Genomic DNA, 18,120 nt, shown 5'->3' with positions numbered 1-18,120 from the left:
CGTTTGACTTTGAGCAGAATCCGGTTGAGCCCTGTGTTTATAGGAAGTCCAGTGGGGATAAGATCACCTTTTTGATGTTGTACGTGGACGATATCCTACTCATTGGGAATGATGTAGGAATGTTGACTTCGGTCAAGGTATGGCTATCACAGCAGTTCTCCATGAAAGATATTGGAGAAGCTTCATACATACTGGGTCTTCGACTCTTTAGAGATAGGTCGAAGCGGATAATTGGATTATCCCAGGCTGCTTATATTGACAAAATTGTCAAGAGGTACAGCATGGAGAACTCCAAGAAAGGAAACGTTCCTTTCAGGCACGGAGTCACTCTCTCCAAGAAGATGTCTCCCAAGACTTCTGAGGAGATTGAGAGCATGAGAGACGTTCCCTATGCCTCAGCCGTAGGGAGCATCATGTATGCCATGCTGTGCACTCGCCTTGACATTGCTCAGGCGGTGAGTGTGGTAAGCAGATTCCAGGCAAACCCAGGGCAGGAGCATTGGGCTGCTGTGAAGAACATACTTAAATACCTTCGAAGGACAAAAGAGTTTTGTCTGGTATTCGATGGTAGTTCACTGCAAGTTCTAGGGTATACTGATGCCGATTTCCAGTCGAATCTAGATGATAGAAAGTCTACATCTGGGTATGTTTTCACGATAGGATCGTGTGCTGTTTGCTGGAAAAGCAGCAAACAGGGGTCCACTGCAGACTCCACAACCGAGGCCCAGTACATTGCCGCAAGTGAAGCTTCCAAGGAAGCCGTGTGGATGAAGAAGTTCATACACAAATTGGGAGCGATTCCATCCAGCACATCTCCTATCCCGTTGTTGTGTGACAACAATGGAGCGATCGCCCAGGCTAAAGAGCCTCGGGCTCACTCGAAGTCGAAGCACATCGAGAGAAAGTACCATGTACTGCGGGAGATCGTTGGTAGAAGGGACGTCCTGATTCAGAAGGTAGCATCAGCGGATAATGTGGCAGACCCATTGACTAAGCCACTTAGACAGAAGGTGTTTGAGAAACACGTGGAAAGTATGGAACTCCGGCTTGTACCAGATTGGACCTAAGTGCAAGTGGGAGCTGTTAGACAGTTTTGTATGCCCTTAGCTTCAATCTGATTTGATGTACTTTTGTTATTTAGTAGAAATAAATAAAGTGCATGTTTGATTCATGTTGTTTGGTTTAATTCTGTGTAAAACCCTAAAACTGGACATTTATAGAGACTCGTGTTAGTTTTAAATGTTCACAGCCGTTGGATAAGTCTGGGGAGATTTATCCTACCAAGGCTGATGCTGGTGTGCCACCAAGTGTTGGGATGGCCTGTCTCACCACCAGGGTAAGACCCGAGGCACATGCAGTATGGGATTACTTGAATCCTTGAACCGGATTTCCAGTATTGCCCTGGACCTTGGAGATAGATGGGCAAAACTGGAAAGTTACACCTGACCCCTAGACTCGATTATGACACTTCACTATGTGTTGGATCAGGCTGCCTTTGATATGCCAATCAGTGAGATCCTTAGCGGGGATCAAAACCTAGGTATGTTGGGGCAGTTTGAGAATTCATCTGAGTGGATGATCATAGTGACAAAATCAGCCACTTTGTCGGACAAAGGATAATGATCGGGAATGCACTCTCTCTGATGGAAACCAAACTGCCGGCAGTTGATTTCAATCGTTGGAGTTTTGTTTTGCAAAATTAATATATTTATATGTATATGTACGGTTTCGAATTGTTTGCAAATGGTTTTAATTCCCGGGATCCATATGAGAGGAGAGTGCGGCACTGTTCCTTGCAGCGGAGGGAGAGGTCCTCTCTTGTCGGGCAGTGCTTGATCATTAAGGGCTGAGAGGTTGAGTGTAAGACCATTGTGGATTATACCTGATGGGTAATCTTGCACCTGCCCACAGTCCCTGGGTTTTTATAAGATGGCTTGGCCCAGGGACCACTTAATGTATGTGTTGGGCCCATAGGGTCCATATGATGGACTCAAGGGGTTCATTGAGTTTTTCAGTGAATTCGGTTGGGCCTTGTTTTAGAGGTTGGGCCGAACCCATGTGGCTGGTGTGTAGATCAATGCTTGGGTCCCATGCCATACAAAGAAGCCCAACTGGGCAGCAGATTGGAAAGTAATTAGACACTGAACACTTAATGGTCCAAAAGCCCATTTCGAGGTGGGCTGATATGATCACCCATCCATGGGGCGAATTCGAGATTAAAGTTAGTAAAAGGATTGGGCCTTTTAGCCTTATCCACTCTTAGAGACCAAATTCAAATTATATTTGAATCTGGTAACCTCCTGATAAGATCAGGAGTAAGCTAACTCTATCTGCAGAAAGGATTAAGATTATCCCCTATCCAAATACTGATTTGGATTGGGATAAATCCTAAAAAGGAGGTTTCTTAATCAAGAAGAAAGGAGGAGATTTCGAACCACTTTGAAGAGGTATAGGATATCTCCTGTGAATTGAGATTAGATCTCATTCATACTGTCCAGAAAAACAGAAAAAGCAGTTCAGCCTTTTTCGTTTTTGAAATCTCCTCCTGCCGCCGCCATCTGCCATTGCAAGATTTGATCTTTGCAGAAAAGTAAGTCAAGAAATCTGTTCTTGACATCAGTCTTGCAAGAAAGACTGAAAAGGATTCAGTGTTTAATACTTCCAGAGGATTCTTGTGAAGGATCTAGTGTGTAGGACGCACCCTGCTGGTTCTGTTCCATTCACAGCTATGTCATCTTCAGCAGGAACGGATCTTGAAGCATTCTTTGGGCGTGAACACCAACTTTGGGAGATACTGCTTCTCCGGATCAGGTATATTCCTCCCATTTATCTTTTGGTACAGATCTGGTTTGATTATGGTTCAAGTAGGATCCTTGAATATTGTATTCTAAATTTAGGGAATATGATTCCCAGTTGAGAGAAGGTAGGAAATTTTTGAAATTCGCCCACCCATTCCGCAACCTTTATGGCGTCCATTAGATGGATCCTACCATTCTTTCATACCCTTTGTCCGACAAAGTGGCTGATTCTGTCACTATGATCACCCACTCAGATGAATTCTCAAACTGCCCCAACATACCCAGGTTTTGATCCCCGCTAAGGATCTCACTGATTGGCATATCAAAGGCAGCCTGATCCAACACCTAGTGAAATGTCATAATCGAGTGTAGGGGTCAGGTTTAACTTTCCTATTTTGCCCATCTATTTTCAAGGTCCAGGGCAATACTAGAAATCTGGTCCGGTTCAAGGATTCAGGTAATCCCATACTGCATGTGCCTCGGGTCTTACCCTGGTGGCTGAGACAGGCCATCCCAACACTTGGTGGCACACCAGTATCAGCCATGGCAGGATAAATCTCCCCAGACTTATCCAATGGCTGTGAACATTTAAAACTAACACGAGTCTCTATAAATGTCCAGTTTTAGGGTTTTACACAGAATTAAACCAAACAACATGAATCAAACATGCACTTTATTTATTTCCACTAAATAACAAAAGTACATCAAATCAGATTGAAGCTAAGGGCATACAAAACTGTCTAATAGCTCCCACTTGCACTTAGGTCCAATCTGGTACAAGCCTGAGTCCCATACTTTCCACGTGTTTCTCAAACACCTTTTGTGTCAGTGGCTTAGTCAATGGGTCTGCCACATTATCCGCTGATGCTACCTTCTGAATCAGGACGTCCCTTCTACCAACGATCTCCCGCAGTACATGGAACTTTCTCTCGATGTGCTTCAACTTCGAGTGAGCCCGAGGCTCTTTACCCTGGGCGATCGCTCCATTGTTGTCACACAACAACGGGATAGGAGATGTGCTGGATGGAATCGCTCCCAATTCGTGTATGAACTTCTTCATCCACACGGCTTCCTTGGCAGCTTCACTTGCGGCAATGTACTGGGCCTCGGTTGTGGAGTCTGCAGTGGACCCCTGTTTGCTGCTTTTCCAGCAAACAGCACACGATCCTATCGTGAAAACATACCCAGATGTAGACTTTCTATCATCTGGATCCGACTGGAAATCGGCATCGGTATACCCTAGAACTTGCAGTGAACTACCATCGAATACCAGACAAAACTCTTTTGTCCTTCGTAGGTATTTGAGTATGTTCTTTACAACAGTCCAATGCTCCTGCCCTGGGTTTGCTTGGAATCTGCTTACCACACTCACCGCCTGAGCAATGTCAGGGCGAGTGCACAGCATGGCATACATGATGCTCCCTACGGCTGAGGCATAGGGAACGTCTCTCATGCTCTCAATCTCCTCAGAAGTCTTGGGAGACATCTTCTTGGAGAGAGTGACTCCGTGCCTGAAAGGAACGTTTCCTTTCTTGGAGTTCTCCATGCTGTACCTCTTGACAATTTTGTCAATATAAGCAGCCTGGGATAATCCATTTATCCGCTTCGATCTATCTCTATAGAGTCGAAGACCCAGTATGTATGAAGCTTCTCCAAGATCTTTCATGGAGAACTGCTGTGATAGCCATACCTTGACCGAAGTCAACATTCCTACATCATTCCCAATGAGTAGGATATCGTCCACGTACAACACCAAAAAGGTGATCTTATCCCCACTGGACTTCCTGTAAACACAGGGCTCATCCGGATTCTGCTCAAAGTCAAACATTTTGACTGCAGAGTCATAACGGATGTTCCAACTCCTAGAAGCCTGCTTAAGTCCATATATGGATCTATTAAGTTTACATACCATGTGTTCCTGACCAGCAGCAATGAAGCCTTGCGGCTGCTGCATGTAGATATCTTCACTAAGATCTCCATTCAGGAACGCGGTTTTGACATCCATTTGCCAAATCTCATAGTCATGGTACGCTGCTACAGCTAGCAGGATCCTAATGGATTTAAGCATGGCCACGGGCGAAAAGGTTTCCTCATAGTCGATGCCTTCTTTCTGAGTATACCCTTTCGCCACCAAACGAGCTTTAAAGGTCTCAATCCTGTCATCGGGGCCCTTCTTCCTCTTGTAGATCCATTTTCAACCAATTGCTTTTACCCCGGGGGGCGGATCCACTAGAGTCCAGACTCCATTGGTCTCCATTGAGTCCATTTCAGCTCTCATGGGCTCCACCCACTTCTGGGAGTCTATATCTAACATAGCTTCTGCGTAAGTCACGGGATCCTCTTCACTAGTCAAGGTTTCCACCAGGTAACTATCCTGGTCATAACCATATCGGACTGGTGGTCTGGATACCCGGTTGGTTCTTCTAGGTTGGTAATTACCTAGAATTTGTGGGACATCTCCCACTGCTCCTGAGCTCTCCTCATCAAGAACTATTTCCTGACGATGGGTGTCCAGGATGTAATCGGATTCTAAGAACTGGGCGTTTCGACTGCATAACACTTTCTGCTCATTCGGGTCATAGAATAGATAACCCACCGAATCTTTTGGGTAGCCTATAAACAGGCAACGACTGGTTTTAGATTCCAACTTGTCCGCACTTGTGTTTTTAACGTGTGTAGGACAACCCCAAATCTTCAAGTGTATTACACTTGGATTCCTTCCGGTCCAAAGTTCATATGGAGTTTTCGGAACTGATTTGGTTGGAACCCGATTCAGCACGTAGATAGCAGTCTCTAATGTGTATTCCCAAAAGGATGTGGGTAATTGTGAGCGTACGAGAAGTGACCAGACCATGTCTAACAAGGTCCTATTCCTCCTCTCTGAAACACCGTTGAGTTGAGGTGTAGCAGGAGGAGCTAATTGTGACACTATCCCATTGGCCTTTAAGTAGTCCCTGAATTCGTCAGAGAGATACTCGCCACCTCGATCTGATCGAATGGCCTTAATTTCTCTCCCTAACTGTTTCTCGACTTCCTATCTGAACTCTTTGAACTTTTCAAATGATTCAGACTTATGTCTCATTAGGTACACGTAACCATATCGTGAAAAATCATCTGAAAAGGTGATGAAGTACACGTGTTGGTTCCGTGTCCTAACACTCAGGGGACCACATACATCAGTATGTATCAGGTCAAGTGTGCCTTCAGATCTTTCAGGCTTACCGTCAATTGGCCGCTTAGACATCTTACCTTGAAGGCAAGGTTCACAAGTGGGAAGATTTTCTACGGTTTGAAAATCCAAAGGACCATCCTTTACCAACCTTGTGATTCGGTCAATACCGATATGGCCAAGTCGGTAATGCCAGATGCACGTGGGACTTACTATATCACGATTGCTTTTCTTGGGATTTTTGATCGACGTAGTTTCGGTTAAGTTAGTTTCCAGAGAAGGATGTAGAACATAGAGACCATTCTCTTGTTCCCTGCATGCGATGAATTTATTATTCCGTTTAACAGTAGTCATATTACTAAAATAAACAGTATATCCATCAGCACACAGTTTTGAAACAGAAATTAAATTTCTTCTCAAGTTCTGTACATAAAGACAATCTTTAAGTACAAGTATTCCTTCTTTAAAAACTAATTCTACGGTTCCTATTGGCGCCGCTGCAACACTTGCAGTTGTTCCCAAGAATAGTGTCACTTCACCTTCACTCAACCTTCTGCTAATTTTGAACCCCTGCAGTGAGTTACACGCATGAGTTGAAGCCCCGGAGTCAACACACCAGGACACAGAAGTAACTAACATGTTAGTTTCTATGACACAAGTTTCGATGTTACCTTTCTTAGATTCCAGGTAGGCAGGACAATTCCTCTTCTAGTGGCCGGTCTGCTTGCAGAAGTGACAGACATCAGATGCCTTGTTCTTCTTCTGCTTCTTAGGATTGGCAGCCTTCTTCTGAGGCTTCTTTGCCTTTCTCTTTTTCTTGCCCGATTTGTTAGATTCAGCAAGAATAACTACAGGCTCATCCTTCTTGAGTAGATCCTCGGCTCTCTGCAACATATTGCTGAGTTCCTGGACGCTGACATTCAGCTTATTCATATTGTAGTTCATTGTGAACGCATTGAAGGAAGAGGGCAAAGAATTGAGGATGGCATCCACTTGCGTGCCAAGATCTAGCCCGGATCCAAGAGCTTCAAGTTCGTTAATGTAACCCATCATCCGAAGACAATGGTCATGAACTTTCTGCCCTTTGGTCATCTGCGCGGTCATGAACAATTTCAGGACTTTCTGTCGAGTAGAACGGTTCTGCTCTTCATACATTGTTCTTAGACTGTCCAATATGTCCTTGGCTAGTTCAATCTGATCGAACTGCCTCTGTATTGAGTTGTCTAATGAGGCAACGACAAAGCAGCGGGCTAGGGAGTTCTTATCCTCCCACTCTTGGTAGTCCCTTCTACGGGCCTCAGAAGCCCTATCACCCGGACGTTCCGGGGCAGGATTTTTCACTACCTTGTCTAACTTTTCGAAAGTTAGGACCAGCATAAGATTTCTGTACCAGTCGGCATAGTTTGGGCCCTTTAGCTTGTTATCGTCTATAAGCATTGCAAATTGACCGTTTGCCATTTTCTGATAAAATAGCAAAATCATTAGTCCACAACCTTAGTTTGATTCATGTTACCTACATAGATATGGCTTTTAATCTATGTTCCATTCCCATTTGTTCATCTCTGAGATTTCCCTCCTTTCTCAGTGACGGAGACGACGAAATGTCTCTGGAAATGTGGGAAATCACATGGGGTGCGTGAAGCCAACTGTTTCAGCTGCATAACCCCACCACCTTTCTGTGACGGATCATATCCACTCATCAAATGAGTTTCCCCTTGGCCTCTGTCAGACAAGGTTCAGAGCCGTTTTCAGGTAAACCTTTCTGTCCAGTGAGTGCTTACCCATCATATTCAGGTTACGCCAAGGTACCGTGAGAGAATTCCCATCGGTCTATGACGCCCCTATCATCTTATGAAACACTCTAATAGATCCAACAGCAAATGGATAGCCCAATTTTATGGTGCGTTTCCTCATTACTGAAGGACCCATCATTGTGCTAATGACGGAAGGCCTTTAGAGAGTCCATCATATGGGTCTCCCTATCACATGCATTCATATTTCTAGAGGGAACAAAAACGCCCTAGTTTTAATTTAGGTCAAACCAGAGTGGCTCTCACTGACTTTCATAATGTCTGATTTCTGGTGGGCCTTAATCGGCTAGGGGTTCCGTACGCATCCCTTTTCAGGGTTATGGGGCCCACCAAGGAAAGAGGGGTCATCCAATGACCTTGAAGGACACTATGGCAATGATGTGCATTTAGCCATGGTGTGCGCAAGAGCCACTAACGAGTCTTCATGGGCCAAGTACTTATGGCCCATGGTCGCAGCACATCAAACATCCAAACATCACATGTAAAGGAGGAATTGATGCAATCAATTAACTGCTGTAAAGCCCATTGAATAGCCCATTTAAAATCTAAGTCATTAACAATTAATGACTACCAGGTGTATGGGCTGAATCGCAGATAGCAGTTCGGCCCATACAGCTTATCTCACAGTAATGGCCCTTTTGCAATTTTAACCCTTTAAAACTGGGTTTTACAGGTAGGCTGAATTAATCCCTGTAATTGAACATCAGATTTGAAACAGCAAGTGTGAGAAAAACAAACTGAAAAATAGTCCCTATCGAACCCCCAATTCGGTCTAAACAGTTTTGGTCCAATCTAGTCCGAGAGGATCCAAAACTGATTTTCAATTCAAGAATTAATTCATGAAAGATCTGAAATTAATAATTTTGATTTCAAACAAACACAAATCAAACTATGGATTGTTCACACCACCTGCAAAACAGAGGTTAATCACAAGGGTTGCAGTTTCACAAATTGCAAATCGCAAAAAGCGATTTCTCCAACTGCAAATCTCCAGCGCCGCCTTCTTCTTCCTTCTTTAATCAAGAAAAATAACAGAAATCCTATTTCTATTAATTACAATCTTGATCAAATCCTATACATTCAGTCTAAAAAAAAGTTATTTACAAACCGAATATAAATAAATAGAAAGAAAAAGGGTGCGCAGACTATCTGCGCCAAATCTGCACTGTGTTCTCCAGGTTCGAATAGTCCATTAAATCAAAATAAATAAAGAACAATTCTAAATAATTTTTTGATTTAAAAAAAATTAATTTCAGATCAATCGCCCTTAACAAGAAACAGTTTCTTGAAAAAGAAAACAATCTGCGCAAATCTTGAAAGAACACCTTCTATCCATCTGTGCAGGGTCAGATCTGATTTTCTTTTGGTTCAAGATTAAAACCTGTGGCTCTGATACCACTGAAAGAATGGTAGGATCCATCTAATGGATGCCACAAAGGTTGCGGAATGGGTGGGCGAATTTCAAAAAAATTTCCTACCTTCTCCCAACTGGGAATCATATTCCCTAAGTTTAGAATACAATATTCAAGGATCCCACTTGAACCATAATCAAACCAGATCTATACCAAAAGATAAATGGGAGGAATATACCTGATCCGGAGAAGCAGTATCTCCGAAAGTTGGTGTTCACGCCCAAAGAATGCTCCAAGATCCGTTCCTGCTGAAGATGACACAGCTGTGGATGGAACAGAACCAGCAGGGTGCGTCCTACACACTGGATCCTTCACAAGAATCCTCTGGAAACACTAAACACTGAATCATTTTAGTCTTTGTTGCAAGACTAATGTTAAGAACAGATTTCTTGACTTTCTTTTTCTGCAAAGATCTAATCTTGCAAAACAGATGGCGGCGGCAGGAGAAGAACTCTAAAGGCGAAATCTAATACTTGGTGTCAAATGCAGTTCGCAGGAGATATCCTATATCTCTTCAAGGTGGTTCGAAATCTGATATTTCTCTCTCTTGGTTAGGGTTTCTTCTCCTTTCTTCTTGATTAAGAATCCTCCTAATTAGGAGTTATCCCAATCCAAATCAGTATTTGGATAGGGGATAATCTTAATCCTATCTGCAGATAAAGTTAGCTTACTCCTGATCTTATCAGGAGGTTACCAGATTCAAATCCAATTTGAATTTGGTCTCCAAGAGTGGATAAGGCAAAAGGCCCAATCCTTTTACTAACATTAATCTCAGATTCGCCCCAAGGATGGGTGATCATATCAGCCCACCTCGAGATGGGCTTCTGGCCCATTAAGTGTTCAGTGTCTAATTACTTTCCAATCTGCTGCCCAGTTGGGCTTCTTTGTATGGCGTGGGACCCAAGCATTGATCTACACACCAGCCACATGGGTTCGGCCCAGCCTCTAAAACAAGGCCCAGCCGAATTCACTGAAAAACTCAATGAACCCCTTGAGTCCATCATATGGACCCTATGGGGCCAACACTTACATTAAGTGGTCCCTGGGCCAAGCCATCTTATAAAAACCCAAGGACTGTGGGCAGGTGCAAGATTAGCCCATCAGGTATTATCCTCAATGGTCTTACACTTAACCTCTCAGTCCTTAATGATCAAGCACTGCCCGACAAGAGAGGACCTCTCCCTCGGCTGCAAGGAACAGTGCCGCATCTTCTCTTTTCATGGATCCCGGGAATTTAAACCATTTGCAAACAATTTGAAACAGTACATATATATATATATAAATATATTAATTTTGCAAAACAAAATTCCAACGATTGAAATCAACTGCCGGCAGTTTGCTTTCCATCAGAGAGAGTGCATTCCCGATCATTACCCTTTGTCCGACAAAGTGGTTGATTCTGTCACTATGATCACCCACTCAGATGAATTCTCAAACTGCCCCAACATACCCAGGTTTTGATCCCCGCTAAGGATCTCACTGATTGGCATATCAAAGGCAGCCTGATCCAACACCTAGTGAAATGTCATAATCGAGTCTAGGGGTCAGGTGTAACTTTCCAGTTTTGCCCATCTATCTCCAAGGTACAGGGCAATACTGGAAATCTGGTCCGGTTCAAGGATTCAAGTATACTGCATGTGCCTCGGGTCTTACCCTGGTGGCTGAGATAGGCCATCCCAACACTTGGTGGCACACCAGTATCAGCCTTGGCAGGATAAATCTCCCCTGACTTATCCAATGGCTGTGAACATTTAAAACTAACACGAGTCTCTATAAATGTCCAGTTTTAGGGTTTTACACAGAATTAAACCAAACAACATGAATCAAACATGCACTTTATTTATTTCCACTAAATAACAAAAGTACATCAAATCAGATTGAAGCTAAGTGCATACAAAACTGTCTAACAATTAGAAAGAAACATACCAAGGGAACATGAATCAAATATGCACTTTTATTCATTTACAATAAACTCATAAATTACATCATTTTGATTGAAGCTAAGGGCATACAAAACTGTCTAACAAAATTCTGAGAATGGTGCACCTCCCTCGGCATCAGGCAACAATACTCCTCAGTGGGGTACCCCTAGACGAACGACCTCGCCATGGTCACAACTAGAACCATCTTGGACGGGCTAAAGACCTGGCTAAATAGAGCTAAAGGCCTATGGGCCGATGAACTACACAACGTCCTATGGGCGTACTGAACCACACCTCAGACAACGATGGGAGAAACCTCATTCGGTCTGACCTACGACACAGAAGAAGTGATCCCAGTGGAAATTGGCCAACCAATGCTTTGGGTCCAAGGGTATACCAAGGACGAGAACTACGAGGTGCTTAGAGCAAACTTAGACCTGCTGGAAGAAGCCCGAGAGCAAGCACAGATTAGGATGACTGCCTATCAACAATGAGTGGCCTGCTACTACAAATGCAGAGTGAAAGAAAGACACTATAGAGAGGGAGACCTTGTCCTCAAGAAGGTCATTGTTCCCGAACCTGGATTAGGGAAGCTGGGCCCCTACCGGATCAAGCAAGCTCTCGGCCCTAACACATTTCAACTGGAAAACTTAGATGGAAGACCCGTCCCTCAGACACGAAACTCAGAGAACCTCAGAATGTGACAACACCTTCCCTGTGGGATCGACACTCTATTCACACACTATTACTTGCCCACGATCTGTATACTTGCAGAAATCGTACAAGTTTTTGGCGTCATTGCCAGGGAAGGCAATACTGTCAATATCAAAAAAATTTTGATATACTATTACTTTAGACCTCTTATTCTTTTTAAATAAAAAAAAAATCTGTCTTTTTGTTTTGCTCATTGCACAACCTTTTAAGTGTTTATGCAAAGCGATCCAAATGCCCGATTAGAAGATCTAGATCTTGAAATTGACCATAGGTGCAAAGCTTTAACTAAAGCCAAAAAGGAGAGGCTCAAAAAGGAGAAAGAAGACATGGCTAGGGAGCTGGAAAGTTAGGAAGGAGGAACACAAATTAATCAAGAAGCTTTTGAGGGAGTAAGAAATGAAGAAGAGATGGAAAATGATGCTAATAGATCCTTGTGCGAATTTGCCATACCAACTTCGACCATTCAGCCTAGCATTGAAAGGCCAACGGTTGCAGCTAATAATTTTCAGATAAAACCAACAATCATTCAGATGGTTCAGCTGTCTCAGTTCGGGGCAGGAGTTATGGAAGATGCCAATGCTCATTTGGCAAATTTCTTGGAGATCTGTGATACCTTCAAAATGAATGGCGTTTTTGGTGATAACATTAGACAGAGGATTTTCCCTTTTTCTCTTAGAGACAAAGCGGAAACATGGTTAATCTCTCAAGCTTTGGGATCAATTACTACATGGGATCAGCTCACAAAGGCAATTCTAGCAAAATACTTCCCACCAGGAAAAACTGCTAAATTGAGGCATGACATCACCAGTTTCACTCAGTTTGATGGAGAGACTCTCTATGAAGCATGGGAAAGGTTCAAAGACTTGCAAAGAAAGTGTCCTAATGGTGATCGAGGTGCTGGGCAAATGGCTCAAGCTAATATTCCCAAATATTCTCAAGATCCTTTGCAAGGAATCGGTGGTTCAATGACTAGGGCAAGGACAAAGAGGATGAAAGAGGCTTTACAAAGAGGCTTTATGTGAAAGATGATGTGCAAGGCTTGGATTTTGAAGAACAAAGCTTGGAATCCATGACATAAGATATATTGATGGGCTTGGTGCATGGACATGATAAGAAAATGCCCAATTCGCACGCTAAGATGTATTGATGGGCTTGTTTTGTCTTGTTTTGTTTTACTTTGACTTTTCTATGCTTAGTTGTCATTAGTTGTAGTCTTTTAGAAGGATTCCTATTTCAAAGCAGATATCTGCTGATCTAAATCGCATAACCGCCTCTTTTTAATTAATCTCATTAAGCTAATTCAAATTGTGCTTTAGGCCCATTAAGTCCATTTGCTCACTTACCCTCCAAACTGCTGCCCAGTTGGATATCCTTGTATGGCGTGGGACCCAAACATTGATCTACACATCAGCCACATGGGTTCAGCCCAGACTTTGTTACAAGGCTTGGCCGAATTCACTGTAAGAGATAGTGAACCCCTGAGTTCATCACCATGGGCTCTTAATGGGCCCAACATTTACACTAAATGGTCATTGGATCAAGCCACCATATAAAAATCCAAGGACTGTGGGCAGATGTAAGATTAGCCCATCAGGTACTACCCTCAATGGTCTTACACTTAACCTCTTAGCCCATAATGATCAAACACTGCCTGACAAGAGAGGACCTCTCCCTCGACTGCAAGGTATAGTGCTGCACTTTCTACTCACATGGATCCTAGGAATTAAAACCTTTTGCAAACATTTTGAAACCAAAATATATATATGTGTGTGTGTGTGTGTGTGTATCTCTATATAAATATATTTTGCAAAACAAATTTCAATGGTTGAAATTGACTGCCGGTAGTTTTGGTTTCCATTAGAGAGACTGCATCCCCGATCATTCACTTTGTCTGACAAAGGGGCTGATCCTGTCACTATGGTTACCCAATTAGATGAATTCTCAAACTGTCACAACATACCCAGGTTTTGACCCGCTCTAAGAATCTCACTTATTGGCATATCAAATATAGTCCAATCCAACACCAAGTGTAGTATCATAATCGAGTCTAGGGGTCAGGTGTAACATTTTAGTTTTTCCCATCTATCTCCAAGGTCCAAGGCAATACTGAAATTCTGGTCCAGTTTAGGGTTTTAAGAAAGCCCACACTGCATGTACCTCAGGTCTCACATTGGAAGCTGAGACAAGCCACCCCAACCAACTTGGCGGCTCATTAGTGTCATCCTTGGCAGGATAAATCTCCCCTGATCTATCCAATGGTTGTGAAGATTCTAAACTAACACAAGTCTTATATGTGTCCAGTTTAAGGGTATTACACAGAAACACACCATAATAACATGAATCAAATATGTAGTTTATTCATTTACATTATATGTCATAATGTACATCATTCTGATAGAAGCTAAGGGCATACACTGTCTAACAAAATATACGAATGCTACGTCTAAAACATATATGCCTTGTGTATCGTGGTTTCAACCTTTTGGAGGGGCAAGGACCTCTTATATAGAAAAGAAAAGAAAAAAGGATAGAAGGAGGAAAGAAACAACATACACAAAACACAGTGTACATAAAAAATGGTTTCATTCACTTCCTTCACTATTCAATTTTGATCTTGTACAGCCTTTACAAAATCTTTTATTGTGCTAAAAAAAAAAAAACAACAGAATTATTACAGCAATAGAACAAAATAAGAAGGGAGGAGCCCCGCTAGGGTACCAATGATCGTTTAGTGGTCCTAGTGCAAGGCCAGGTCCACGAGGACTTCCTAGTAAGTTTGGTGACAAGGGGGGAAGTCTACGCCTGCGCCTTGTCATGGGCTGGAGGGGACTGTCTTTGATATGCCACTCAGTGAGATCCTTAGAGGGTCAAAACCAGGGTATGTTGGGACAGTTTGAGAATTCATCTGAGTGGGTGATCATAGTGACATGATCAGCCCCTTGGTCGAACAAAGTGAATGATCGGGGATGCACTCTCTCTGATGGAAACCAAAGCTATCGGCAACCGATTTCACCATTGATATTTGTTTTGAAAAATATATTTATATAGAGATATACATATATATATATATATATATATATATATATATATATATATATATATATATATATATATATTTTTTTTTTTTATGGTTTCAAAATATTTGCAAACGGTTTTAATTCTCAGAATCCATGTGAGTAGAGATTGCAACATTGTTCCTTGTAGCCAAGGGAGAGGTTCTCTCTTGTCGGGCAATGTTTGATCATTATGGGCTGAGAGGTTAAGTGTAAGACCATTTAGGGTAATGCTTGATGGGATAATCTTGCATCTGCCCACAGTCCTTGGGTTTTTATAAGGTGACTTGACCCGGGGACCATTTAGTGTAAATGTTGGGTCCATTAAGAGCCCATGGTTATGGACTCAGGGGTTCACCCATGTGGTTGATGTGTAGATCAATGTTTGGGTCCCACGCCATACAAGGATACCCAACTGGGTAGCAGATTAGAGGCTGAATGAGCACATAGACTTAATGGGCCTAAAGCCCAATTCAAACTAGTATAATATGATTATTTAAAGGAGGGGCGATTCTGGGATTTAGATCAATAGATATGATAGAGAGTTATCCCTATCCACTCAGAGAGTCCAGATCCAAATAAAGATTTGGATTAGGAAACTCCTAATAAGATTAGGAGGGCTGATCTTTATCTACAGATAAGATAAGGGTTTATCCTTATCTCTTAAAGAGAGTCCAGATCCAAATAAGACTTGGATTGGGAAACTCCTAATGGTATTAGGAGAAATTCTTCTTAAGGCTATAAATAGAGGAGGAGGGCAAACCCTAGTTCACCCAACAAGATTACAGATTCAAGAGAGAAGACAGCTCCAGTTAGATTGACGCCATCTTCTGCTCTTGCCTCCCTCTATTGCTACCGCCATAGCCCGTTTGTTCTTCACCTATAGGAGCGATCAATAAGCATTATATCAGTTTTTCATGAAAAACTGATCTGAATTTGTGCTCACTCACCCTCCATCGAATTCTTGCTGTAGAGTTCGATTCTTTCTAAAGAACCACCTGTTGATTCTGCTCCGCCCTACGCTGTGTCACCTTCAGTGGGAGCAGTCTTTGACATTTTCCTTAGGCGTGAACACCTTCGTTGGGACTTACTGTTACTCTGTATCGGGTATATCCCTCTCCTACCTTCTGGTTTCAGATCTGGTCCGGTTTAGGTTCAATAATGATCCGTGAAAATGCAGCTTTCTAAAACAGGGAATGTGATTCTCATATGGGAGAGAGAAATTTTTGTAATTTCGCTCTACCTACCCATAGGGTTTGGCTATCCATATGATGGATCTCTCATCCCTTCAATGGTATCAGAGCCAGGTTCAAATCTTGAACCGAAATAGGTCATATCTGAAATTGCGCAAATGGGCAAAAGGCGTTCTACCCGATTTGCACAGATAATTGATTTTCTAGGAAATTGGTTCCCAAATTAAGGGCAATTGATATGAATTTAAATATTTTTATATCTGATTTATATTTAGAACTATTCTTTTTATTTATCTTGATTTATGGGTTGTTCGTATGGTGGAGATCGCAATCTTGATTGGCATAGGAAATTTGCGTTTTGCAGTTCTTTTACATTTGGTTTGTAATTAATTTTTTTTTTATTTTCTAGACTGAATGTATAGGAATTCGATCTGATGTAACATTAATATAAAATTAGGGTTTTCCTATTTTATTTTATTCTAGATCGAAGTTGATTGCGCAGAAGGAGGAGATTTCACAGATTAGAGTTTCGCTATCTGCGATTTGCAGTTTGTGTAACTGCAAACAGAAATCTAACATCTGTTTTGTAGGTAGCTGATCTGCGAAAAGCCCCAGTACTGATTCTTGATTGTCTTTAATCAGTATATTAATTTCAGATAAAATCATGAATTAATTCTTCAATTAAAAATGAAACCCTAGACCCATTCGAACCAGATTGGACCAAACTGGTTGGACCGAATCTATGGTTCAATGGGGGCTGTTCTCAGCCCTAATTTTTCACTCTTGGGTCAAGGGATTGATAGTTAATTCCAAGACCTAATTTGGCCCACACCTGTAAAACCCAGTTTTAAAGTGTTAAAACTACTTAAGCCCATTAACTACACAAAAGCTATATGGGCCGAACTGCTCTTTGCTATTCAGCCCATATACCGAGATAATATTAATCAGTAATATTATGGATAATAATTGGGCTTTAATAATGGGTTTTATAGATATTAATTGATTGGACCAATTTTATCCTTGCATGTGATGTATGGATGTGTGATGTGCAACGTTCATGGGCCATAAGTACTTGGCTCATGCTGATACGATAGTGGCTCTTGCGCACACCATGGCTGAAGGCACATCATTGCCATGGTGTCCTAAGGTCATTGGATGACCTCCCTTCATGGTGGGCCCCACACCTTCCCAAGAGGAACCGTGCGGAACCTTAGCCGTTTAGGGCCCACCAAAAACTGGGTTTATGAAAATCAGTGGGAGCCACTTTGGTTTGACCTAAATCAAACTAGGGCGTAACTTTTGTTCCCTCCTGAAATATGTGTGCATGTGATAGGGAGATACATATGATGAACTCTCTAAAGGCCTTCCATCATTAGCATGAAGATGGGTCCTTTAGTAATGGGAAAACACACCATAAAATTGGGCTATCCATTTGCTGTTGGATCTGTTGGAATGTTTCATAAGATGATAGGGGCGTCATAGACTGATGTGGGAGGGGCCTATCGTAAAATGGAAGACTCTCTCATGGTACCTTGGCGTTCACGAATATGATGGGTGAGTACTCACTGGACAGAAAGGTTTAACCTAAAATGACAATGAAACTTGTCTGACAGAGGCCAAAGGGAAAGCTCATACAATGAGTGGATATGATCCTTCACAGAAAGGTGGTGGGGTTATGCAGTTGAAACAGTTGGCTCCATGCCCTATATGATTTTCCACATTTCTAGAGACATAATTCGCATTCTTCGTCACTGAAATAGGAGGAAAATCTTGGAGATGAATAAATGGAAATGGAACATAGATTAAAAGCCATATCTATGTGCATAAATGAATCAAATTAGGTTGTGGACTAATGTTTACTTGTTATCAAAAATGGCAAACGGGCAATTCACTAAATTGTTGGACGACAACAAAATTAAGGGTCTAGACTATGCTGACTGGTACCATAACCTTATATTGGTCCTCACTTGAGAGAAGTTGGACAAAGTAGCTAAGAATACTGCCCTGGAACGTCCGGTTGATAGGGCTTTTGAGGCCCATAGGAGGGA

General features: G+C 42.3%; 1 non-coding gene across 1 annotated transcript; it reads right to left on the bottom strand.

Annotated features, from left to right (window-relative positions):
• Positions 1-12,611: 12,611 nt before the first annotated feature.
• Positions 12,612-12,718, bottom strand: LOC148871635 (small nucleolar RNA R71). The gene has a single exon (XR_016108591.1). It is a non-coding gene; the product is annotated as a small nucleolar RNA R71 (small nucleolar RNA).
• Between the last annotated feature and the right edge of the window lie 5,402 nt (positions 12,719-18,120).

The sequence above is a fragment of the Nelumbo lutea genome, chromosome 2 (assembly GCF_056320005.1).
Source record: "Nelumbo lutea isolate HS-2025 chromosome 2, American lotus-T2T, whole genome shotgun sequence".
NCBI lineage: Eukaryota > Viridiplantae > Streptophyta > Magnoliopsida > Proteales > Nelumbonaceae > Nelumbo > Nelumbo lutea.
Note: the sequence above shows the minus strand (reverse complement) of the source record. Positions and strands in the feature narration are given on the sequence as shown.